This window comes from Vulpes vulpes, chromosome 2 (genome assembly GCF_048418805.1).
Source record: "Vulpes vulpes isolate BD-2025 chromosome 2, VulVul3, whole genome shotgun sequence".
Classification (NCBI taxonomy): domain Eukaryota; kingdom Metazoa; phylum Chordata; class Mammalia; order Carnivora; family Canidae; genus Vulpes; species Vulpes vulpes.
Genome location: NC_132781.1, coordinates 32,432,723 through 32,447,023, shown reverse-complemented (window position 1 = coordinate 32,447,023; position 14,301 = coordinate 32,432,723). Strand labels below are relative to the sequence as shown.

Sequence of the window (14,301 nt, the reverse complement as noted above, 5' to 3'; positions counted from 1 at the left end):
GGGGTGGGCCGTTTGGCTGCCTTTGGAAGGAGCCCTTTCTGCAGGCTTCTGTGGTAACAATGCTATTGTAATTCTTGGTTTCCACGAAGAAAATATTTTCATGTTATGCCTCTGGACATGCAGTAGGTGCTCACTAAGGTTTTCTTGGTTTGGTTTGGTTTGGTTTGGTTTTTGACTCACAGTGAATGAATGAGTGAATAATTAGAAGTCTGTGTGTGGAAGAAAAGATTCAATTTGCCCAGGACAGTCAGAGCATCTCCTGGATAATGTAGGGCTGCTGGAGAAGTGCTCCTCCAGGCTGTGCCCGTAAGAGCTGATATGAAGGCAATGAATGGTTGAGTGCCACATTGCCCATCCTCAAGGCCACTTTTCCAAGCCACCAGGAACCATGTTCAGTGCTAAGGACATTAGCTTCAAGAACAGAGGAAAAAAAAAAAAAAAAAAGAACAGAGGAAAGCCAGTATTGGCTGTTGGAAGAGAATGCCTCATGGAAAGGGGAACCTGAACTAGCTCTTGAAAGCTGGACAGGGCTTGTTCAGGAGGACAGAGGAGAGGGACAAGTCGGTATTCTAAAGTGTAGTTTCAGAACCAATGGCACCAGCATCACCTGAGCACTACAAGTTCTTGGGCCCAACCCCAGACCTAGGGGGACAGGAGCTTTGGGGACTGGGTGTGTGGACGACAAGCCCTGCCAGCAACCCCGATGCTTACTGAATGTGGTGAGCGCTCACGCTGCCACCGACAAAGGAAGGAGTGATCTTTACAGGAGAGGGGCCAGAGGACCCGGGAAGTGACCCGGCATATTTCAGATGAGTTCTTCTGCTAGAGGCACAGAGATAAGACCAGAGGGGGACAGGAAGGGCGGCCAGGAGGCATCAGAAAAGCAGACACAGGATGAGCTTGAGGTTTATGGATCTTGGCTGGATTGGCGGTAGCTCTGGGAACAGAGAGCAAAGCCAATTGGTCTTGTGAAGGGAGAGAGGAGAGGACAGCCCCGGTGACACCTTTGATCTCGTGCCCCACTTTAAGAACATCCTTTTCTTTAAAATGTTTAAAAATGTCTTGTGCCCTGTCACATTGTTATGTGCTGATCATGGAAAAATATAAGAAAGAAGAAAGGAGGGACACAGAAATCTACCATCCAGGACAAACTATTGCAGATGATGTGCTACCTGCCAGCCCTTTTTCCTATGCACATTTTCTTGGTGGGGCCCGAAAGCATACCATCTGTTTGTGTCCTGCATTCTTTTTTTTTTTTTTTTTTTTTTTTGCGTCCTGCATTCTTAACAAAACCTCATAAGCATTTCCTGATGTGCTTCCAGGCTGTCTCTTTTTATCATCCTAGGAGTGTGGGTAGGTTGGCCAGGGCAGTGCTGGTAAGGAAGGAGTCACTGAGGCCCTGAGAGAAAAGGAAACTTGGTCCATGACTTTCAGACAGTAGAGAAGACAACTGTCACATGGCCTGGGTGCGTCAACTCACAAATTATAAGGGGGAAAAAAGGAGATGATGGGGGAGGCCGTAGATTAAGACAGACTTAGAGGACAAACGACAGGGAAGACTCAAGTCCAGTGTCCACGGGTGTACATTTGGACAAGAAAGAAAGGCAAGGAAGTGATGATTTCAGAAGTCAGCGTGTGGCATGGGGAGGGGTTGTGGAGTGGCCAGCAATGTCTCCTTTCTTGATGCGGATGCTTGCAAGATGTTGCCTTAGGATAATTAATTAAGCTTACTTATGTTGTTTATAGCAGTTTACTTTAGCAGTTTTATTTTTTATTTTTTGAAGATTTATTTATTTGAGTGATAGTGAGAGAGAGAGAGAGGAGAGAGCAGGGGCCAGAGGGAGAAGCAGGCTTCCCGAGGAGCAGGGAGCATAACACCAGGACCCTGAGATCATGACCTGAGCCAAAGGCAGACACTTATAACCGACTGAGCATCCAGATGCCCCAGTCAGTTTTATTATTTTGTTAAAAGGTTCAAGGAGAGGGATGCCTGGGTGGCTCAGCAGTTGAGTGCTTGCCTTTGGTCCAGGGCATGATCCCGGGGTCCTGGGATCCAGTCCCACATTGGGCTCCCTACATGGAGCCTGCTTCTCCTCTACCTGTGTCTCTGCCATTCTCTCTCTCTCTCTCTCTCTCTGTGTGTCTCTCATGAATAGATAAATAAAATCTTTAAAAATAAAAAATATCAGGGGATCCCTGGGTGGCGCAGTGGTTTAGCGCCTGCCTTTGGCTCAGGGCGCGATCCTGGAGACCCGGGATGGAGTCCCACGTCGGGCTCCCGGTGCATGGAGCCTGCTTCTCCCTCTGCCTGTGTCTCTGCCTCTCTCTCTCTCTCTCTTTGTGTGACTATCGTAAATAAAAATAAATAAATAAATAAATAAATAAATAAATAAATAAATAAAAATTAAAAAAATAAAAATAAAAAATATCAGGAAGGGAGACAGAACATAAAGACTCCTAACTCTGGGAAACGAACTAGGGGTGGTGGAAGGGGAGGAGGGCAGAGGATGGGGGGAATGGGTGACGGGCACTGAGGGGGACACTTGACGGGATGAGCACTGGGTGTTTTTCTGTATGTTGGTAAATTGAACACCAATAAAAATTAATTTATTTAAAAAAATAAAAATAAATAAAAATAAAAAATAAAAGGTTCAAGGAGGGCAGCCTGGATGGCTCAGCGGTTTAGTGCCGCCTTCCGCCCAGGGCGTGATCCTGGAGAACCAGGATGGAGTCCTGCGTCGGGCTCCCTGCATGGAACCTGCTTCTCCCTCTGCCTGTGTCTCTGCACGTCTCTCTCTCTCTCTCTCTCTCTCTCTCTCTCTCTCTCATAGATAGATAGATAGATAGATAGATAGATAGATAGATAGATCAAGGAAAAGCAGATCTTGCCCAAGAGTCCATGTGGCAGAGCCAGGAACAGAATCCAGGCTCAAGGGTTACCCTCCGCTCTTCGATCTCCATTGTCCCCACACTCTATGCGTTGTCTGCTCACCCGGCTCCTGTCCCCAGCCTCCAGTTGGCCACTTGCTGCAACTGCAGATTTGTGAGCTTGGTTCTGGTTGACTTTGAGGGCCAGGCTGAGCTGTGGTTTGGGGAGAACAGTGATGGGTGGCCCTTGCCTGAAATGGGGAAACTCTGAAGTAGATCAATCAGGTTAGGAGTGAAAGTGTGTCAGCCACGTCCTGCCATCATGTGTGGTGTGTGCAGGGCTGGGGGGCGGGGTGCCTCGATCAGTCTTGCTCTCTCTGGTTGGTTCAAAGACACAGACCCAAGCGCCCAACATCACTCACTTTCAGAATCCCCTTCCTCAGCCTGATCCATCAGTTTCCTTGAAATACTGTTTTTTTTTTTCTATATAAGCCCTTACACTCCCAACCCACTCACACCCACGGCCCCTCTGCCTCTGCTTCTCCTTTCCACCGACTCCTTCCCATTGCTCTGGACAAGCCCAAGGAGGCGGTGCTGGGGCCACCATAGGGCATCCCTAGAGAAGGGGACACTGGATAAGCCTTGATGATGCTAAGCATACCCTGTCTCCTGGCAAACAAATTGGAAGGCTTTTTCTGTATCTGGCCTGCCGAGGCCCAGGCCCTCTGAGGAGCCAGGACTTGGGCTTCTATCTGGACTTCTGCTTCTCTCTGCCTGAACTGGCAAGTGTCACAGAACCGGGCCAAGGCTTTAATCTTGGCAGGAGCAGAGGACACCAGTGAGGGGTGCTTACCCCAGCTCTGCTTGCTCAGGAGAAGGGAGCTTTGCCCTTACCCACCCTTTCCAGAAGGATGTGGAAGGGCTTCTCTGTTGGGGATCAGTGACCCATAGTCCTTGGTCTTCCGTGGATAATTGTAATAAAGCACTCCAGGGCTTCACCCTGTCAAGGCAGAGGGGCTCCCCTTTCGTTCTAGAATAGCACTGTCTGTTAGAACTTCCTGCAATGTTGGAAATGTTCTAAAATATATCCTGTTCAATGTGACAACCAGTAGCTGAGGTGGCTCTTGAACATGTGAAATGAGGTAGGATGACTGAGGCACTGAGTTTTAAATTGTATTTTATTTTAATTAATTACAATAGAAATTTATATTGTCACCTGTGATGAGTGGCTACATTATTGAACAGTACGGTTCTAGAAGGAGTGTGTCTCCGATAAGGCCACAGTGGCCAAGCCGAGATGTATCAGAGCTGCCTGCCACCCTCTTTCCTCCACACCTACCCTCCCAGACACACATTACACATTTCAGGAAGGCCCTGGATACAATGTCCTTTTATAACAAAGTCTACTGTTTATATATTTTTATCTCAAGTGAGGCAGAGCTGTCACTGACCACAAATGTGTCCCCACACATGGCTTCTCTTCATCATCCTTGCACCATCGGAGCTATGCAGGGTGGGATATCAGGAAACCCTGCACCTAGGAAGTGTGAATCCTGCCGTTACAGGCCTCAGAGCCCGTTCTGCTCCCTGCTTCTCCCTGTGAGGAGGGAAGAAGCCGGTATCAGCCAATGCCTGGTGTAGCCTGAGGCTGGGCACACTGGTGTGAATGAGGCCGGGTCACCAGGGTGACCTGCCCACACTCTGGCAGTTTTGATCTTACTTCCTATCTGAACATCTTGGTCTTGAGTAAGAAGCATTTTTACTTTCTGTATGAAGGTGGAGGCTGGGGGATCCCTGGGTGGCTCAGTGGTTTGGCGCCTGTCTTTGGCCCAGGGCGTGATCCTGGAGTCCCAGGATCGAGTCCCGTGTCGGCCTCCCTGCGTGGAGCCTGCTTCTCCCTCTGCCTGTGTCTCTGCTTTTCTCTCTCTGTATCTCTCATGAATTAAAAAAAAAAAAATCTTAAAAAAAGAAAGAAAGAAGGTGGAGGCTGGGGGCAGTTTAGGGTTTCTTGGCTTTATATATGAATATATTCTTGAGCAAGCTGGGCAGTGGCCCCAAAGCAGCACCGGTTGTTTATCAGATGAGTTGTTGCTCACCTCACCCTTGCCTGCGTTCTCCCTGTGTCTAGCGCCTGGGAGCGCCCTGTAGTGTCTGCTGAATGAATGAGTGGGTTCCGCCTGCCAGAGCACGGGGGGACAGAGCTCTTCTTAGTCTCTGTGTCTGCTTTCCTTCTGTCTTTTCTTCCTCTGCCCTGCAGTACTGGCAAGCCCTCTATCCTCCCTGCTCCCTTTCAATCCCAGGCTTTCAGATGCAGGCTTCGTATTTCAGCCCACTAACCTTTTCCTGTAGCTGTTCCCTAGAGTGTCATAACCCACCTCTTCCGAACATTCCGGAAAGTATCCTTGCACCGCCATCTCCCCGCTGCCCCGTGGCATGTGTGACTTTGCAGGCCACGTGAACAGTCCTCATCACAGGGGTGTCATTGTCCCCTGGCCTGCTCCATGCAGATGGGGACAGAGCCCCTCTGTGCAGGCAGGATTTCCTGCAGCCTGGTTGCCCGTGTGTGGAGAGCCCTAATAGCGCCCCCTTCTGTCTGCTGGTGCTACCGCTCACTGCCTCCTTGTGCCTGACTTAACTTTCCAGTTCTTTTTTTCTTTTCTTTAGAGAGAGAGCTGGTGGGAGGGCAGAGGGAGAGGGAGAGAGAAGCCTTTGCAGGCTCCACGCCCAGTGCGGAGCCCCACACTGGCCGAGGGCCTTGCTCTCCTGACTCTGGGGTCATGACCCGCTCAGGAATCAAGAGTTAGATGCTCCACCCTCCAACTGAGCCACCCACGCGCTCCTTTAGTTCTTTTCTTGTAGTAAAATGTATAGAACACAACATTTACCATTTTAACCATTTTTCTGGGGCAATTCAGTGGCATTATGTCTGTTCACACTGTTGTATAATCATCAATCACCACCATCCATTTCCAGAACTTGTTCATCATCCCAAACAGAAACTGTGTTCATCAAACAATGACTTCCTCCCCCCATCCCATCAGCCTCTGGTAACCTCTATTCTATTTTCTGTCTCTAAGAATTTGTCGGTTCTAGGTGGTAAGTCATAGAAGTGGAATCATATGGCCTTTGTCCTTTTGTGTCTGGCTTTTAGCGTGTTGTCAAGGTGCATCCGTGTCATAGCATACGACAGAGTTGCATTCCCCTTGGTGGCTGACTAAAACTCCACTTTTCCCTATGTGTACACTACATTTTAAAAAATATTTTATTTATTTATTCATGAGAGACAGAGAGATAGAGAGAGAGAGAGAGAGAGAGAGGCAGAGACACAGGCAGAGGGAAAAGCAGGTTCCCTGAAGGGAGCTCTACATGGGACTCAATTCCAGGACCTCAGGATCAGGCTCTGGGCCAAAGGCAGGCGCTAAACCACTGAGCCACCCAGGCATCCCAATTTTGTGTTTAACTTTGTAAGAAACTACCAAACTGCCCCACCCCCTCACGGAGCACCATTTTATGTTCCCACCAGCAGTGCACCTTATTTTTTTTTTAATTCTTAATTTTCAACTACAGAGATAATGCATGTTTATTGGAAAACTTCAAAGGATGCAGAGCAGCATGAAGTAAACAGAAGCAGAACCCCTCATGCAGCCCTACCTCTAAGTAACTGCTACTTAGTATTTGGTGTGTGTGCTCAGACATCTGCCTGTGCCTGTCCAGATATGCACATACACACTCAGACCCCTCAGCAAAACTAGCACTGTGTGCACATGGCCCGCTAACTTGGTTTTCTCATGTCATTCCATCTCAGCCCCAGAAGGTCTGCATATTTATTGGCTAGTGGGTTCTAAGAGGCAAGTGGGGGTTCTCCCCTCTGTGTTGCTCTTGTGAACTGCTCTGCACTTACAGCTTTGCACACGTGGGCCCCCATCTCACCGGGTCGCAGTCTGTTGGGGGGAAATGTGAGCCAAGCTTGATACTGGGGAGGCCCTGCAGCCCAGGACCACCTTCCCTACCAGGCTCAGCTTTTCCCAACTTGCTCTCCACTCCCAGGGCAGCCAAGCTAAGCTGAGCCGTGAGCTGCTTTGTGAAGGAGGGCCACCCACCTTCGGGAAGAGGCAGCCTTGGCCAGGCACGCCCTTTCCTCTGGGAATTCCCAGGAGTCAAGAAACTTAGAGCTGGATGGAGAGGTGAGCAGTGGCCTGGAGAGAGAGAGTCTGGGCTCTGGTGGTGTGGGGCAGGCAGGGTGGGGTTTCTTTTTGGGGCACCGAGAAGGTGCTTGTGGGCCAGCATGCAGTGCCCTAACACCCCCCCTCCCCCCCCAGGAAAGACCCAGTTTAGGTTTGGCAGAAATCCACCTTTCAAGCTAAGGACCAGCCCGTCTTTTGCCAGCACCTTTTTCTGCAGAGCCCCAGGCAGCTGGTGGGAGAGTACAAAGCGGCCTGGAAAATCCATAAACTGCATAATCAGCCCCTGCATCTTGGCCGCTTGACTCTGTTTATTGCTTCCTGTCCCCGAAAGCCCTTTACAAACAGAGAGGCTTTGAGGGGGGTGAGCTGGACCCAGTGGGTGGCCTGCCCTTGCCAGCCGGCCCCAGACCAGCCCATTCCCTTGTACTTCTTGCTGCTGCCTCCAGTGGAGCTCAGGGAGGGTGGGAGCATGGGAGGGGGTTTGTCTGAGAGTGTGAGAGGACCCCCCCCAAAGGAGGGTGAACCCCCAGAGAACTGTTTACTTTGTAATTGACAAAGGACAAAGACCCCATTTCTACCAGTTTCCTTGAGAGCCTGGAGGTGAAGTTCTGATGAGGTGCAGGAGGGGAGCAGGTGAAAGCCTTAGCCTCCGATTGACCCCTGCAAGGTGGGGAGGGGACCAGGGGCCCATTCCTGGGGATCTAGGGACAGCCCTGGTTCCAAGGCCTTATTGGACTTGCTCAAAACCCGGTTTATTCTTGTATTACTTTTTTTGTTTTTAAGATTGTATTTATTTATTTATGAGAGACACAGAAAGAGAGGCAAAGACATACGCAGAGGGAGAAGCAGGCTTCCCACAGGGAGTCCAATATGGGACTTGATCCCAGGAGCCCAGGATCACAACCAGGGCCAAAGGCAGACGCTCAACCACTGAGCCACCCAGACTCCCTATATTACTTTTTTAAAAGCAGGTTTTTCCCTGTTGACTGACTTTTCTCCCTTTTCTCCTCCTGGCCTCCCTATACTTCAAACTCCCTCCCTGCAGAATTAACTAATTCACCTCGCAGCCCTTACCACCACTGCTGGGAGCCAAGATGTGACTCCTTCAGAGAAGAGCGGGCACCCTGATGCTGCCGGGGTGTCTGTGAGGGCGGTTTGCTGTCCTTTCCTTGCATCTGGGGGACAGCACGGGGTGCAGGGCACCTGCGTGGTTGGAGGAGGGATGCTGCGTTCTGGGAAGGGTAGGCACAGGTAGGTAGTCTCCCCAGGGCTGCCTGTTGCAGCCAGAGGTGGCCCAGTCGTCCCTCTCTCAGACTGGGGCCCTGTGAGGTTGGTTGGAGGCCTAAGTTCCCACCCTGCCTCTGCTGCCACACTAGTGCCTCCCTTTACTTGGCTTCATGAGATGACCGACCACAAGGCCCTGATTTAAGAAGCTGAGGGGATGGCTTGGCCTGTAGCCTCTCTCCGTGCGGACCTGCCATGGGTTTGCTTCTGCTTTTCCGCAGGGGGCTTGTCTAAGCAGACTTCCACGTGGGACTTGTGTGTGTCTGAGCCTGTGTTTTTGGTTGTGCAACTCTGAGCCGGCCCCACCCTCCCAGCTCCTTCCTGAAAGTGAAATGTTACCGTCTTTGCTCAAGAACAAAAGCCCCAAGCTCAGCCCTGCATGTAAATGATTTTCAAGTGTGGCCATTTCCTCCCGTGGGGCTTACAGCTGAGTGGTGAGGACAAGGAGGTCCCGTTGGGGATGGGAGAAGAAGCCTGGCACTGTCCCCTCTAGGCCCAGGGCCACTATGGCAGTGAGGCAAGTGGCAGCCCTGGCTCTGCGTGGAGCGGTGCCCACTTGTTTTGTACTTCCCTGCTCCGGGGCCTGCTCCACGCCGCGGGATACCTGGGGTGGGGGACCATTGCCAGGCAGACCCCATGGCCCAGCCCTTCTGGAGCCTGTTTCTCTCTTTGCCCAGGCAGAGATCAACCCCCCCCCCCCCCCCCCCCCCCCCGTAAGTGCAGTGACAGTGCAGAAAGTGGGTGGTTGGGAGTGTGGGCTTTGGGGAAGATCTCAACTCGCCACTTCCTGGCTGTGAGACCGCAGGCAAGTTAATTCCTCTGTGCCTCAGTCTCTTCATCGACAAAAGAATCTACTTCCTACCCTGTGGGACTGTTTCGAGGATTCCTGTAGGCAGAGCACCTCACACAGTGCCAGAGGAGTCCCCCTGCAGGGTATGCAGAGTACGTGCCCAGCCTGGAGCCTGGCTGAATGGAAAGGGCTTGCACACTCTCCCCTGGCATTGTAAACTGTGAAGAGCTGTGCACATATGTAAAGCACCATCTTTGGGCTGGTTGGCATGCTCAGAGTGAGAAGATGATCTATTTCACTGTCCCTAAATGAGTGGGATCAGCAGACCGTGGCTGTAACTCCCGGCTGCCTCGCCCCATGGAGGTTGGGTTTCCATCCTTGCCCTTCCTGCCCGTCCTTTCCCCTCCGTTAATTTTGCGGGAGCAGACGTGGGCTCACTGTCCGCAAAGGTAGCATGAATCTGAATCCACCTTGTGTCTGTGGGCTGTGGGCCTGAGAATCTCCACAGCTCCACTGCTAAGTATGCATAGTCTTGAAGGACAAATGAACCATGTTTACCGCTAGCAAGCAATGCTTGAGCGCTCACTGGATACACTGTGTGTTAACTAGTGATCATCAAGGAACCCCAGAGACTAAGGAATGTCTAGCTGCTTTTCAAAGTCCCAGCGGTTGCTGGGTGATTCCCATGCTGTTGCCTCACAGCCCTTAAGTCTGGATAACCTTGCAACCCACTTGGAGGGTACGGTGTTTCTGGCCATACCCTCGCTCAGACCTGGTCCCTCATGCCCATTCTGTGATGGGAGGAAGGGTGGGCAGGGTCCCCACATCCCAGGCTGGGTGCTTCTCCTTGAGAGAGCGGGTGCGAGTTTGGGCTTGTGGGGTGACTTGGCAGAGCTTTTGTTTGCTGACTGTTCACTAAGCCCAGGTGTGCAGACCCAGTGTTTACAGAATCCTGCTTGTCTTGGGCTGGCATGAAGCAGATAGATGCTCGGGGAGGGGGAAGTGTTGTGGATTTGTTTAGGGCTGGAGTCAGAGATTAGATATTTTTGCAGATCAGTCAGACTGGGACTCTTTAATGTGTGCCTACAGTGTATACTGCTATAGGGGATGGACAGTCTGCAAAATTCAGTTCATACACATGGGGACCATCTGGGGACTTAGGGCAGACACAGAGGAGGTCGGGGGGAGATAGCCGTGGAGATCATTTTAGTCCTCCTTGCCCATTTCTCAGATAGGAAGCTGGAGGCCCAGGAGGTAAAATGACTTGCCTAAGGTCACTGGGCTGGTTAGTGATAGCACTAAAACTAGAATCCAGGGCTTCTTATTGCATTACCCTGTGAAGTCATGGTCCTCATGCTTTACTGGGCATCAGAATGACCTGGAGAGCTTGTTAAAAAGCAGATTCCCAGGCCAGCACCCCACTCCCACCTTGAGATTCTGATTTATTTATTTATTTTTAAAGATTTTATTTATTTATTCATGAGAGACACAGAGAGAGAGAGAGAGGCAGAGAGGCAGAGACACAGGCAGAGGGAGAAGCAGGCTCCATGCAGGGAGCCCGATGTGGGACTCAATCCCAGGTCTCCAGGATCAGGCCCTGGGCTGAAGGCGGTGCCAAACCGCTGAGCCACCCAGGCCACTCGACATTCTGATTTAATAGTGAGGCAGAGAGTGTGTGTTTTTAGCAAACACCTCAGGGGTCAGGGGAGTCTCATGAAGTCTCCCCACCCTCTGAAATACACTGCTTTTTTTTTTTTAATTTTTTATTTATTTATGATAGGAATACAGTGAGAGAGGCAGAGACACAGGCAGAGGGAGAAGCAGGCTCCATGCACCGGGAGCCCGACGTGGGATTCGATCCCGGATCTCCAGGATCGCGCCCTGGGCCAAAGGCAGGCGCCAAACCGCTGCACCACCCAGGGATCCCTGAAATACACTGCTTTAATGCAAAGAGTATTTGCTTCTGAGACTGATAGAAAAGCACATTAACATTTCCCAAGAGTGGGCTGGTAGCAGGAGAGGAAACGGGCAGAGATGCAAAGAACCCAGAGATGAGAGCATGGAGGTTAAACCCAGGCTTTAAAACTCTTGTGAGCAACTAGTGTGTCCGGAGACTCGACAGGCATACTGCTCTCTGCCGTGTAACGCCATGGGGGTTGGATGTGGCACAGCCCTGAACAACCTCTAGGTCACGTAGGGCTCAGTAAAATGGCTCTGATACTGGTAGAAGGTGATGATTTACACGCTAGGTGCCCGTGAGGCTTACCCAACATCATGCATGGGTAGCATGGCCCGGCACTCAGTAAATGATTATGTATGACTTCCCGGGGAGGGGGCTGAGGGACTTCATGTCCTTAGAGAGTGGACTTCTGCTGAGGATCTCATATGACAAAAGGGGTTCCGCTTCTGTGGCTACGAAAGGCTATAAGTCTTTCCAGCCTCGGGGGACCAGGATACATGACCTCCTCCTGCGGAGGCACCGTCATGTTGTGCCTAGGATGGTAGTGCCTCTCTCTGGCCCTAATTCACCCCCACATCACCATGTCCTGCATCCCTGGGAGGCTTCAGTAATGGGAAAGGTGAGACTAATGAGGGCCTGTTTCTCTTTTCTAGAGGTGGAGACCAAGGGCCTAGGAGGCAAAGAAGGCTGGTTTTGGAATCCTAGGAGTTCCTGCCCTCTTCTGACTATCACAGTAGAGGGCCAGGGCTGCCAGCCCTTGCTGTCCCGAGGCCCTTCCCTGCACTCCATTCCAGGAGCTGATCCTGCAAGCAACCAGGAAGTCGGTGCCTTGGCCAGGGTGTACCGTTTCCTGGTTCTGGGCAGCTGTGCTGCCAGTCAGGTCAACCTGAACTTGCCTTTGCTGACCAGACACTGTAAAAAAACATTTTGGGTACAGATGGGGAAGAGAGAGGGCTTTGGGGCCTCCCAAGGCCTTGCCATCAGCCCAGTGAAGGGAGTGGCTTGCATAGTGGACTGTTAGTGCAATTAGTGCGTGTGGAGGATAGTGTGGCTATAATATTTAAAACACAGCTTCCGGGCAGCCCCGGTGGCCCAGCGGTTTGGCACTGCCTTCGGCCCAGGGTGTGATCCTGGAGACCCAGGATCGAGTCCCACGTCAGGCTCCCTGCATGGAGCCTGCTTCTCTCCCTCTGCCTGTGTCTCTGCCTCTCTCTCTCTCTCTCTCTCTCTCTCTCTCTGTCATGAATAAATAAATCTTAAAAAAAATAAAACACAGCTTCAGAGTTAGGTGAAGAGAGGAATGGACTGAGTACCTGTGCTGGATGACAGTGTTCAGGAAAAACCTAATGAAGGTTGCTTGTGTCCTATGGCCTTATGAGTGAATGAGTTTGAGTGAGCTGGGGCATGTTGCACACGCAGACACATGAGCTGTTTTGGAGTCGCTAGTGTATGCACCACACGGAGAGAGCACTGGCTCAGGAAGCCTGATTCAGATCCCAGCTGGGTTCAAATCACAGGCCAAGGAGCCCTGTGACCTTTGGCAACAAGCACCATCTGGAAGTGAGAACAGGAGATTTCTTCCTGCCTTACGTACCTGGCTTCTCTAAAGGGCATGTGTGGGCACATGGCTATGTGGAGGTGAGGCATTATGGACAAGTGAGGGCCTCAGGTCAGGAGGGGAAGCCTGGAGGCCTGCTTCTGGGTGCCCCAGGCTGTGGAAGGGGAGCTTGGCTGCTGCCCAGACTGAGGAAGGGCGAAAGCAAAGAGGGGATAGCAGCCTGTGGTTGGGGAAAGTAGCTGGCCTGGTAAGTGGCTCTAAACAATTCCATCTGCTGTCTGAGCTGGCCCTTCTTGCTGGGGTGGAATTTCTGATGGTGTCTTAGCTGCCAGAGGGGGAGGGCCTGGCCCTTCTGGCCACAGCTGCTCCCTGTTCTTTTGAAGCTCAGGGCCAACCACCCCCTCCCCAAGCCTCTGTTCCCCAGCCCCAGGCCTGCATTCCTCAGCTGCCAGAGGCGGCACTTCTGAGAAGGCTACTCAGCTTGAGTGCCTGTGTGGCTCCTTCGGCCCTGGGATGGCCCTGGGATCGCCTGGGAGCCTCCTGGCCCCCAGGAGGGGTGGGAGGCCTTGGAGACCCAGGCCCCAGGATATTCCAGTCCCTTCTCCCCTAGGATGCATGGCAGAGTGTGGGCAGGAATGGGGCTGCTGGCCCAGCTCCCTGCTCCGCTCAGGGCCCCAGAGCCCCCCAACCTGAAGTCCTGGAGGCCTCTGATGGGAGACCTTTGTGCTGTACAGTCCCACTTCCGGGGCTGCATTCAAGATTGTAACCCCAGGCCTGACTCGTGGGCTGGGTTCTAGACTCAGCCCCTGACAACCACATGGCCTGAGGGCCTTACCAACAGCCACCCCGGGCTGAGGGCATCTGTGTGGAGCCTGGGTGTGCCCATCGCATGAAATCCCCTGGAGGGGAACCCATCCCCAGAGGAACAGGTATCACATTCTACAGATGAGGAAACTCACTCAGAGATGCTCTACTCACCCAAGCAGTAGTGATGAGAATGCAAGCTGAGATTGGCCCAGAGCTAAAACTCTGGGCTCTGAAGACTTTTACCCCAGACTGTGCCATTCACAATTTGTTTCTCCTCTGCAAGGAGCTTCCTGTCCAGACTTAGCCCTACTTTGCCCCAGAGGACCCCCCTCCCATGCTGTGGTCTGACCTCTGGAACAGCTGTGGCATGGGCCACCACCTTATCCACGGCCCCTGCAAGGCCACCGGGAGAGGGGCGGGCCCTTGAGCAGGAGGGAGCATCGTGGGAGCAGTGGTGCCTAGCTCCCACTGAGGCAGGACTGGAGTGGTAGAGGCAGGAAGGATGGAGCCGGGACTGTAAGGATTACAAAAGTTCTAAAGTCCTAGAGGCTCTGTGGTTTGCTTTTTTCTTAAGACTTTTTTCTGTCACCATTCAAATTTTGTTTTTGTTTTATTTTGTTTTAATTAGAGAGACAGTATAAGGTGGAGGTTAAGAAGAGCATGGACTCTGGGGCCAGACCGTTTGGATTCAAATTTTGGCTCCATCACTGACTGTGTGACCCCACGTAAGTTATTTAAACTCTCTGGGTTGTAGTTCCCTTATCTGTAATTTTTTTTTTAATGGGTATTATAATTGCTTTACTCTGAGTCTTGGATGAGATCATGCATGTCAAGTGCTGAGACAGTGCAT

General features: G+C 51.7%; 1 protein-coding gene and 1 long non-coding RNA gene across 7 annotated transcripts in view; one reads left to right on the top strand and one right to left on the bottom strand.

The window, feature by feature from the left end:
- The window catches only part of CUEDC1 (CUE domain containing 1), an 82,383-nt gene that overhangs the window by 38,044 nt on the left and 30,038 nt on the right, over positions 1-14,301 (top strand). For 3 of the 6 annotated variants that reach the window (XM_072747556.1, XM_072747552.1, XM_072747557.1), the window contains exon 2: positions 14,080-14,176. The exons of 1 other annotated variant lie outside the window; for it this stretch is intronic. The gene's annotated coding sequence lies outside the window, so the exon portion shown is untranslated. Of the gene's footprint in view, positions 1-6,915; positions 7,053-14,079; positions 14,177-14,301 lie in introns of all 6 variants that reach the window. 2 more of the 6 variants (XM_072747553.1, XM_072747558.1) reach the window with 1 other exon arrangement.
- LOC140597787 (uncharacterized) lies at positions 4,029-5,277 on the bottom strand. The gene is made up of 2 exons (XR_011999716.1): positions 5,244-5,277; positions 4,029-4,465 (listed from the first exon to the last, which is right to left on the bottom strand). It is a non-coding gene; the product is annotated as an uncharacterized lncRNA (long non-coding RNA).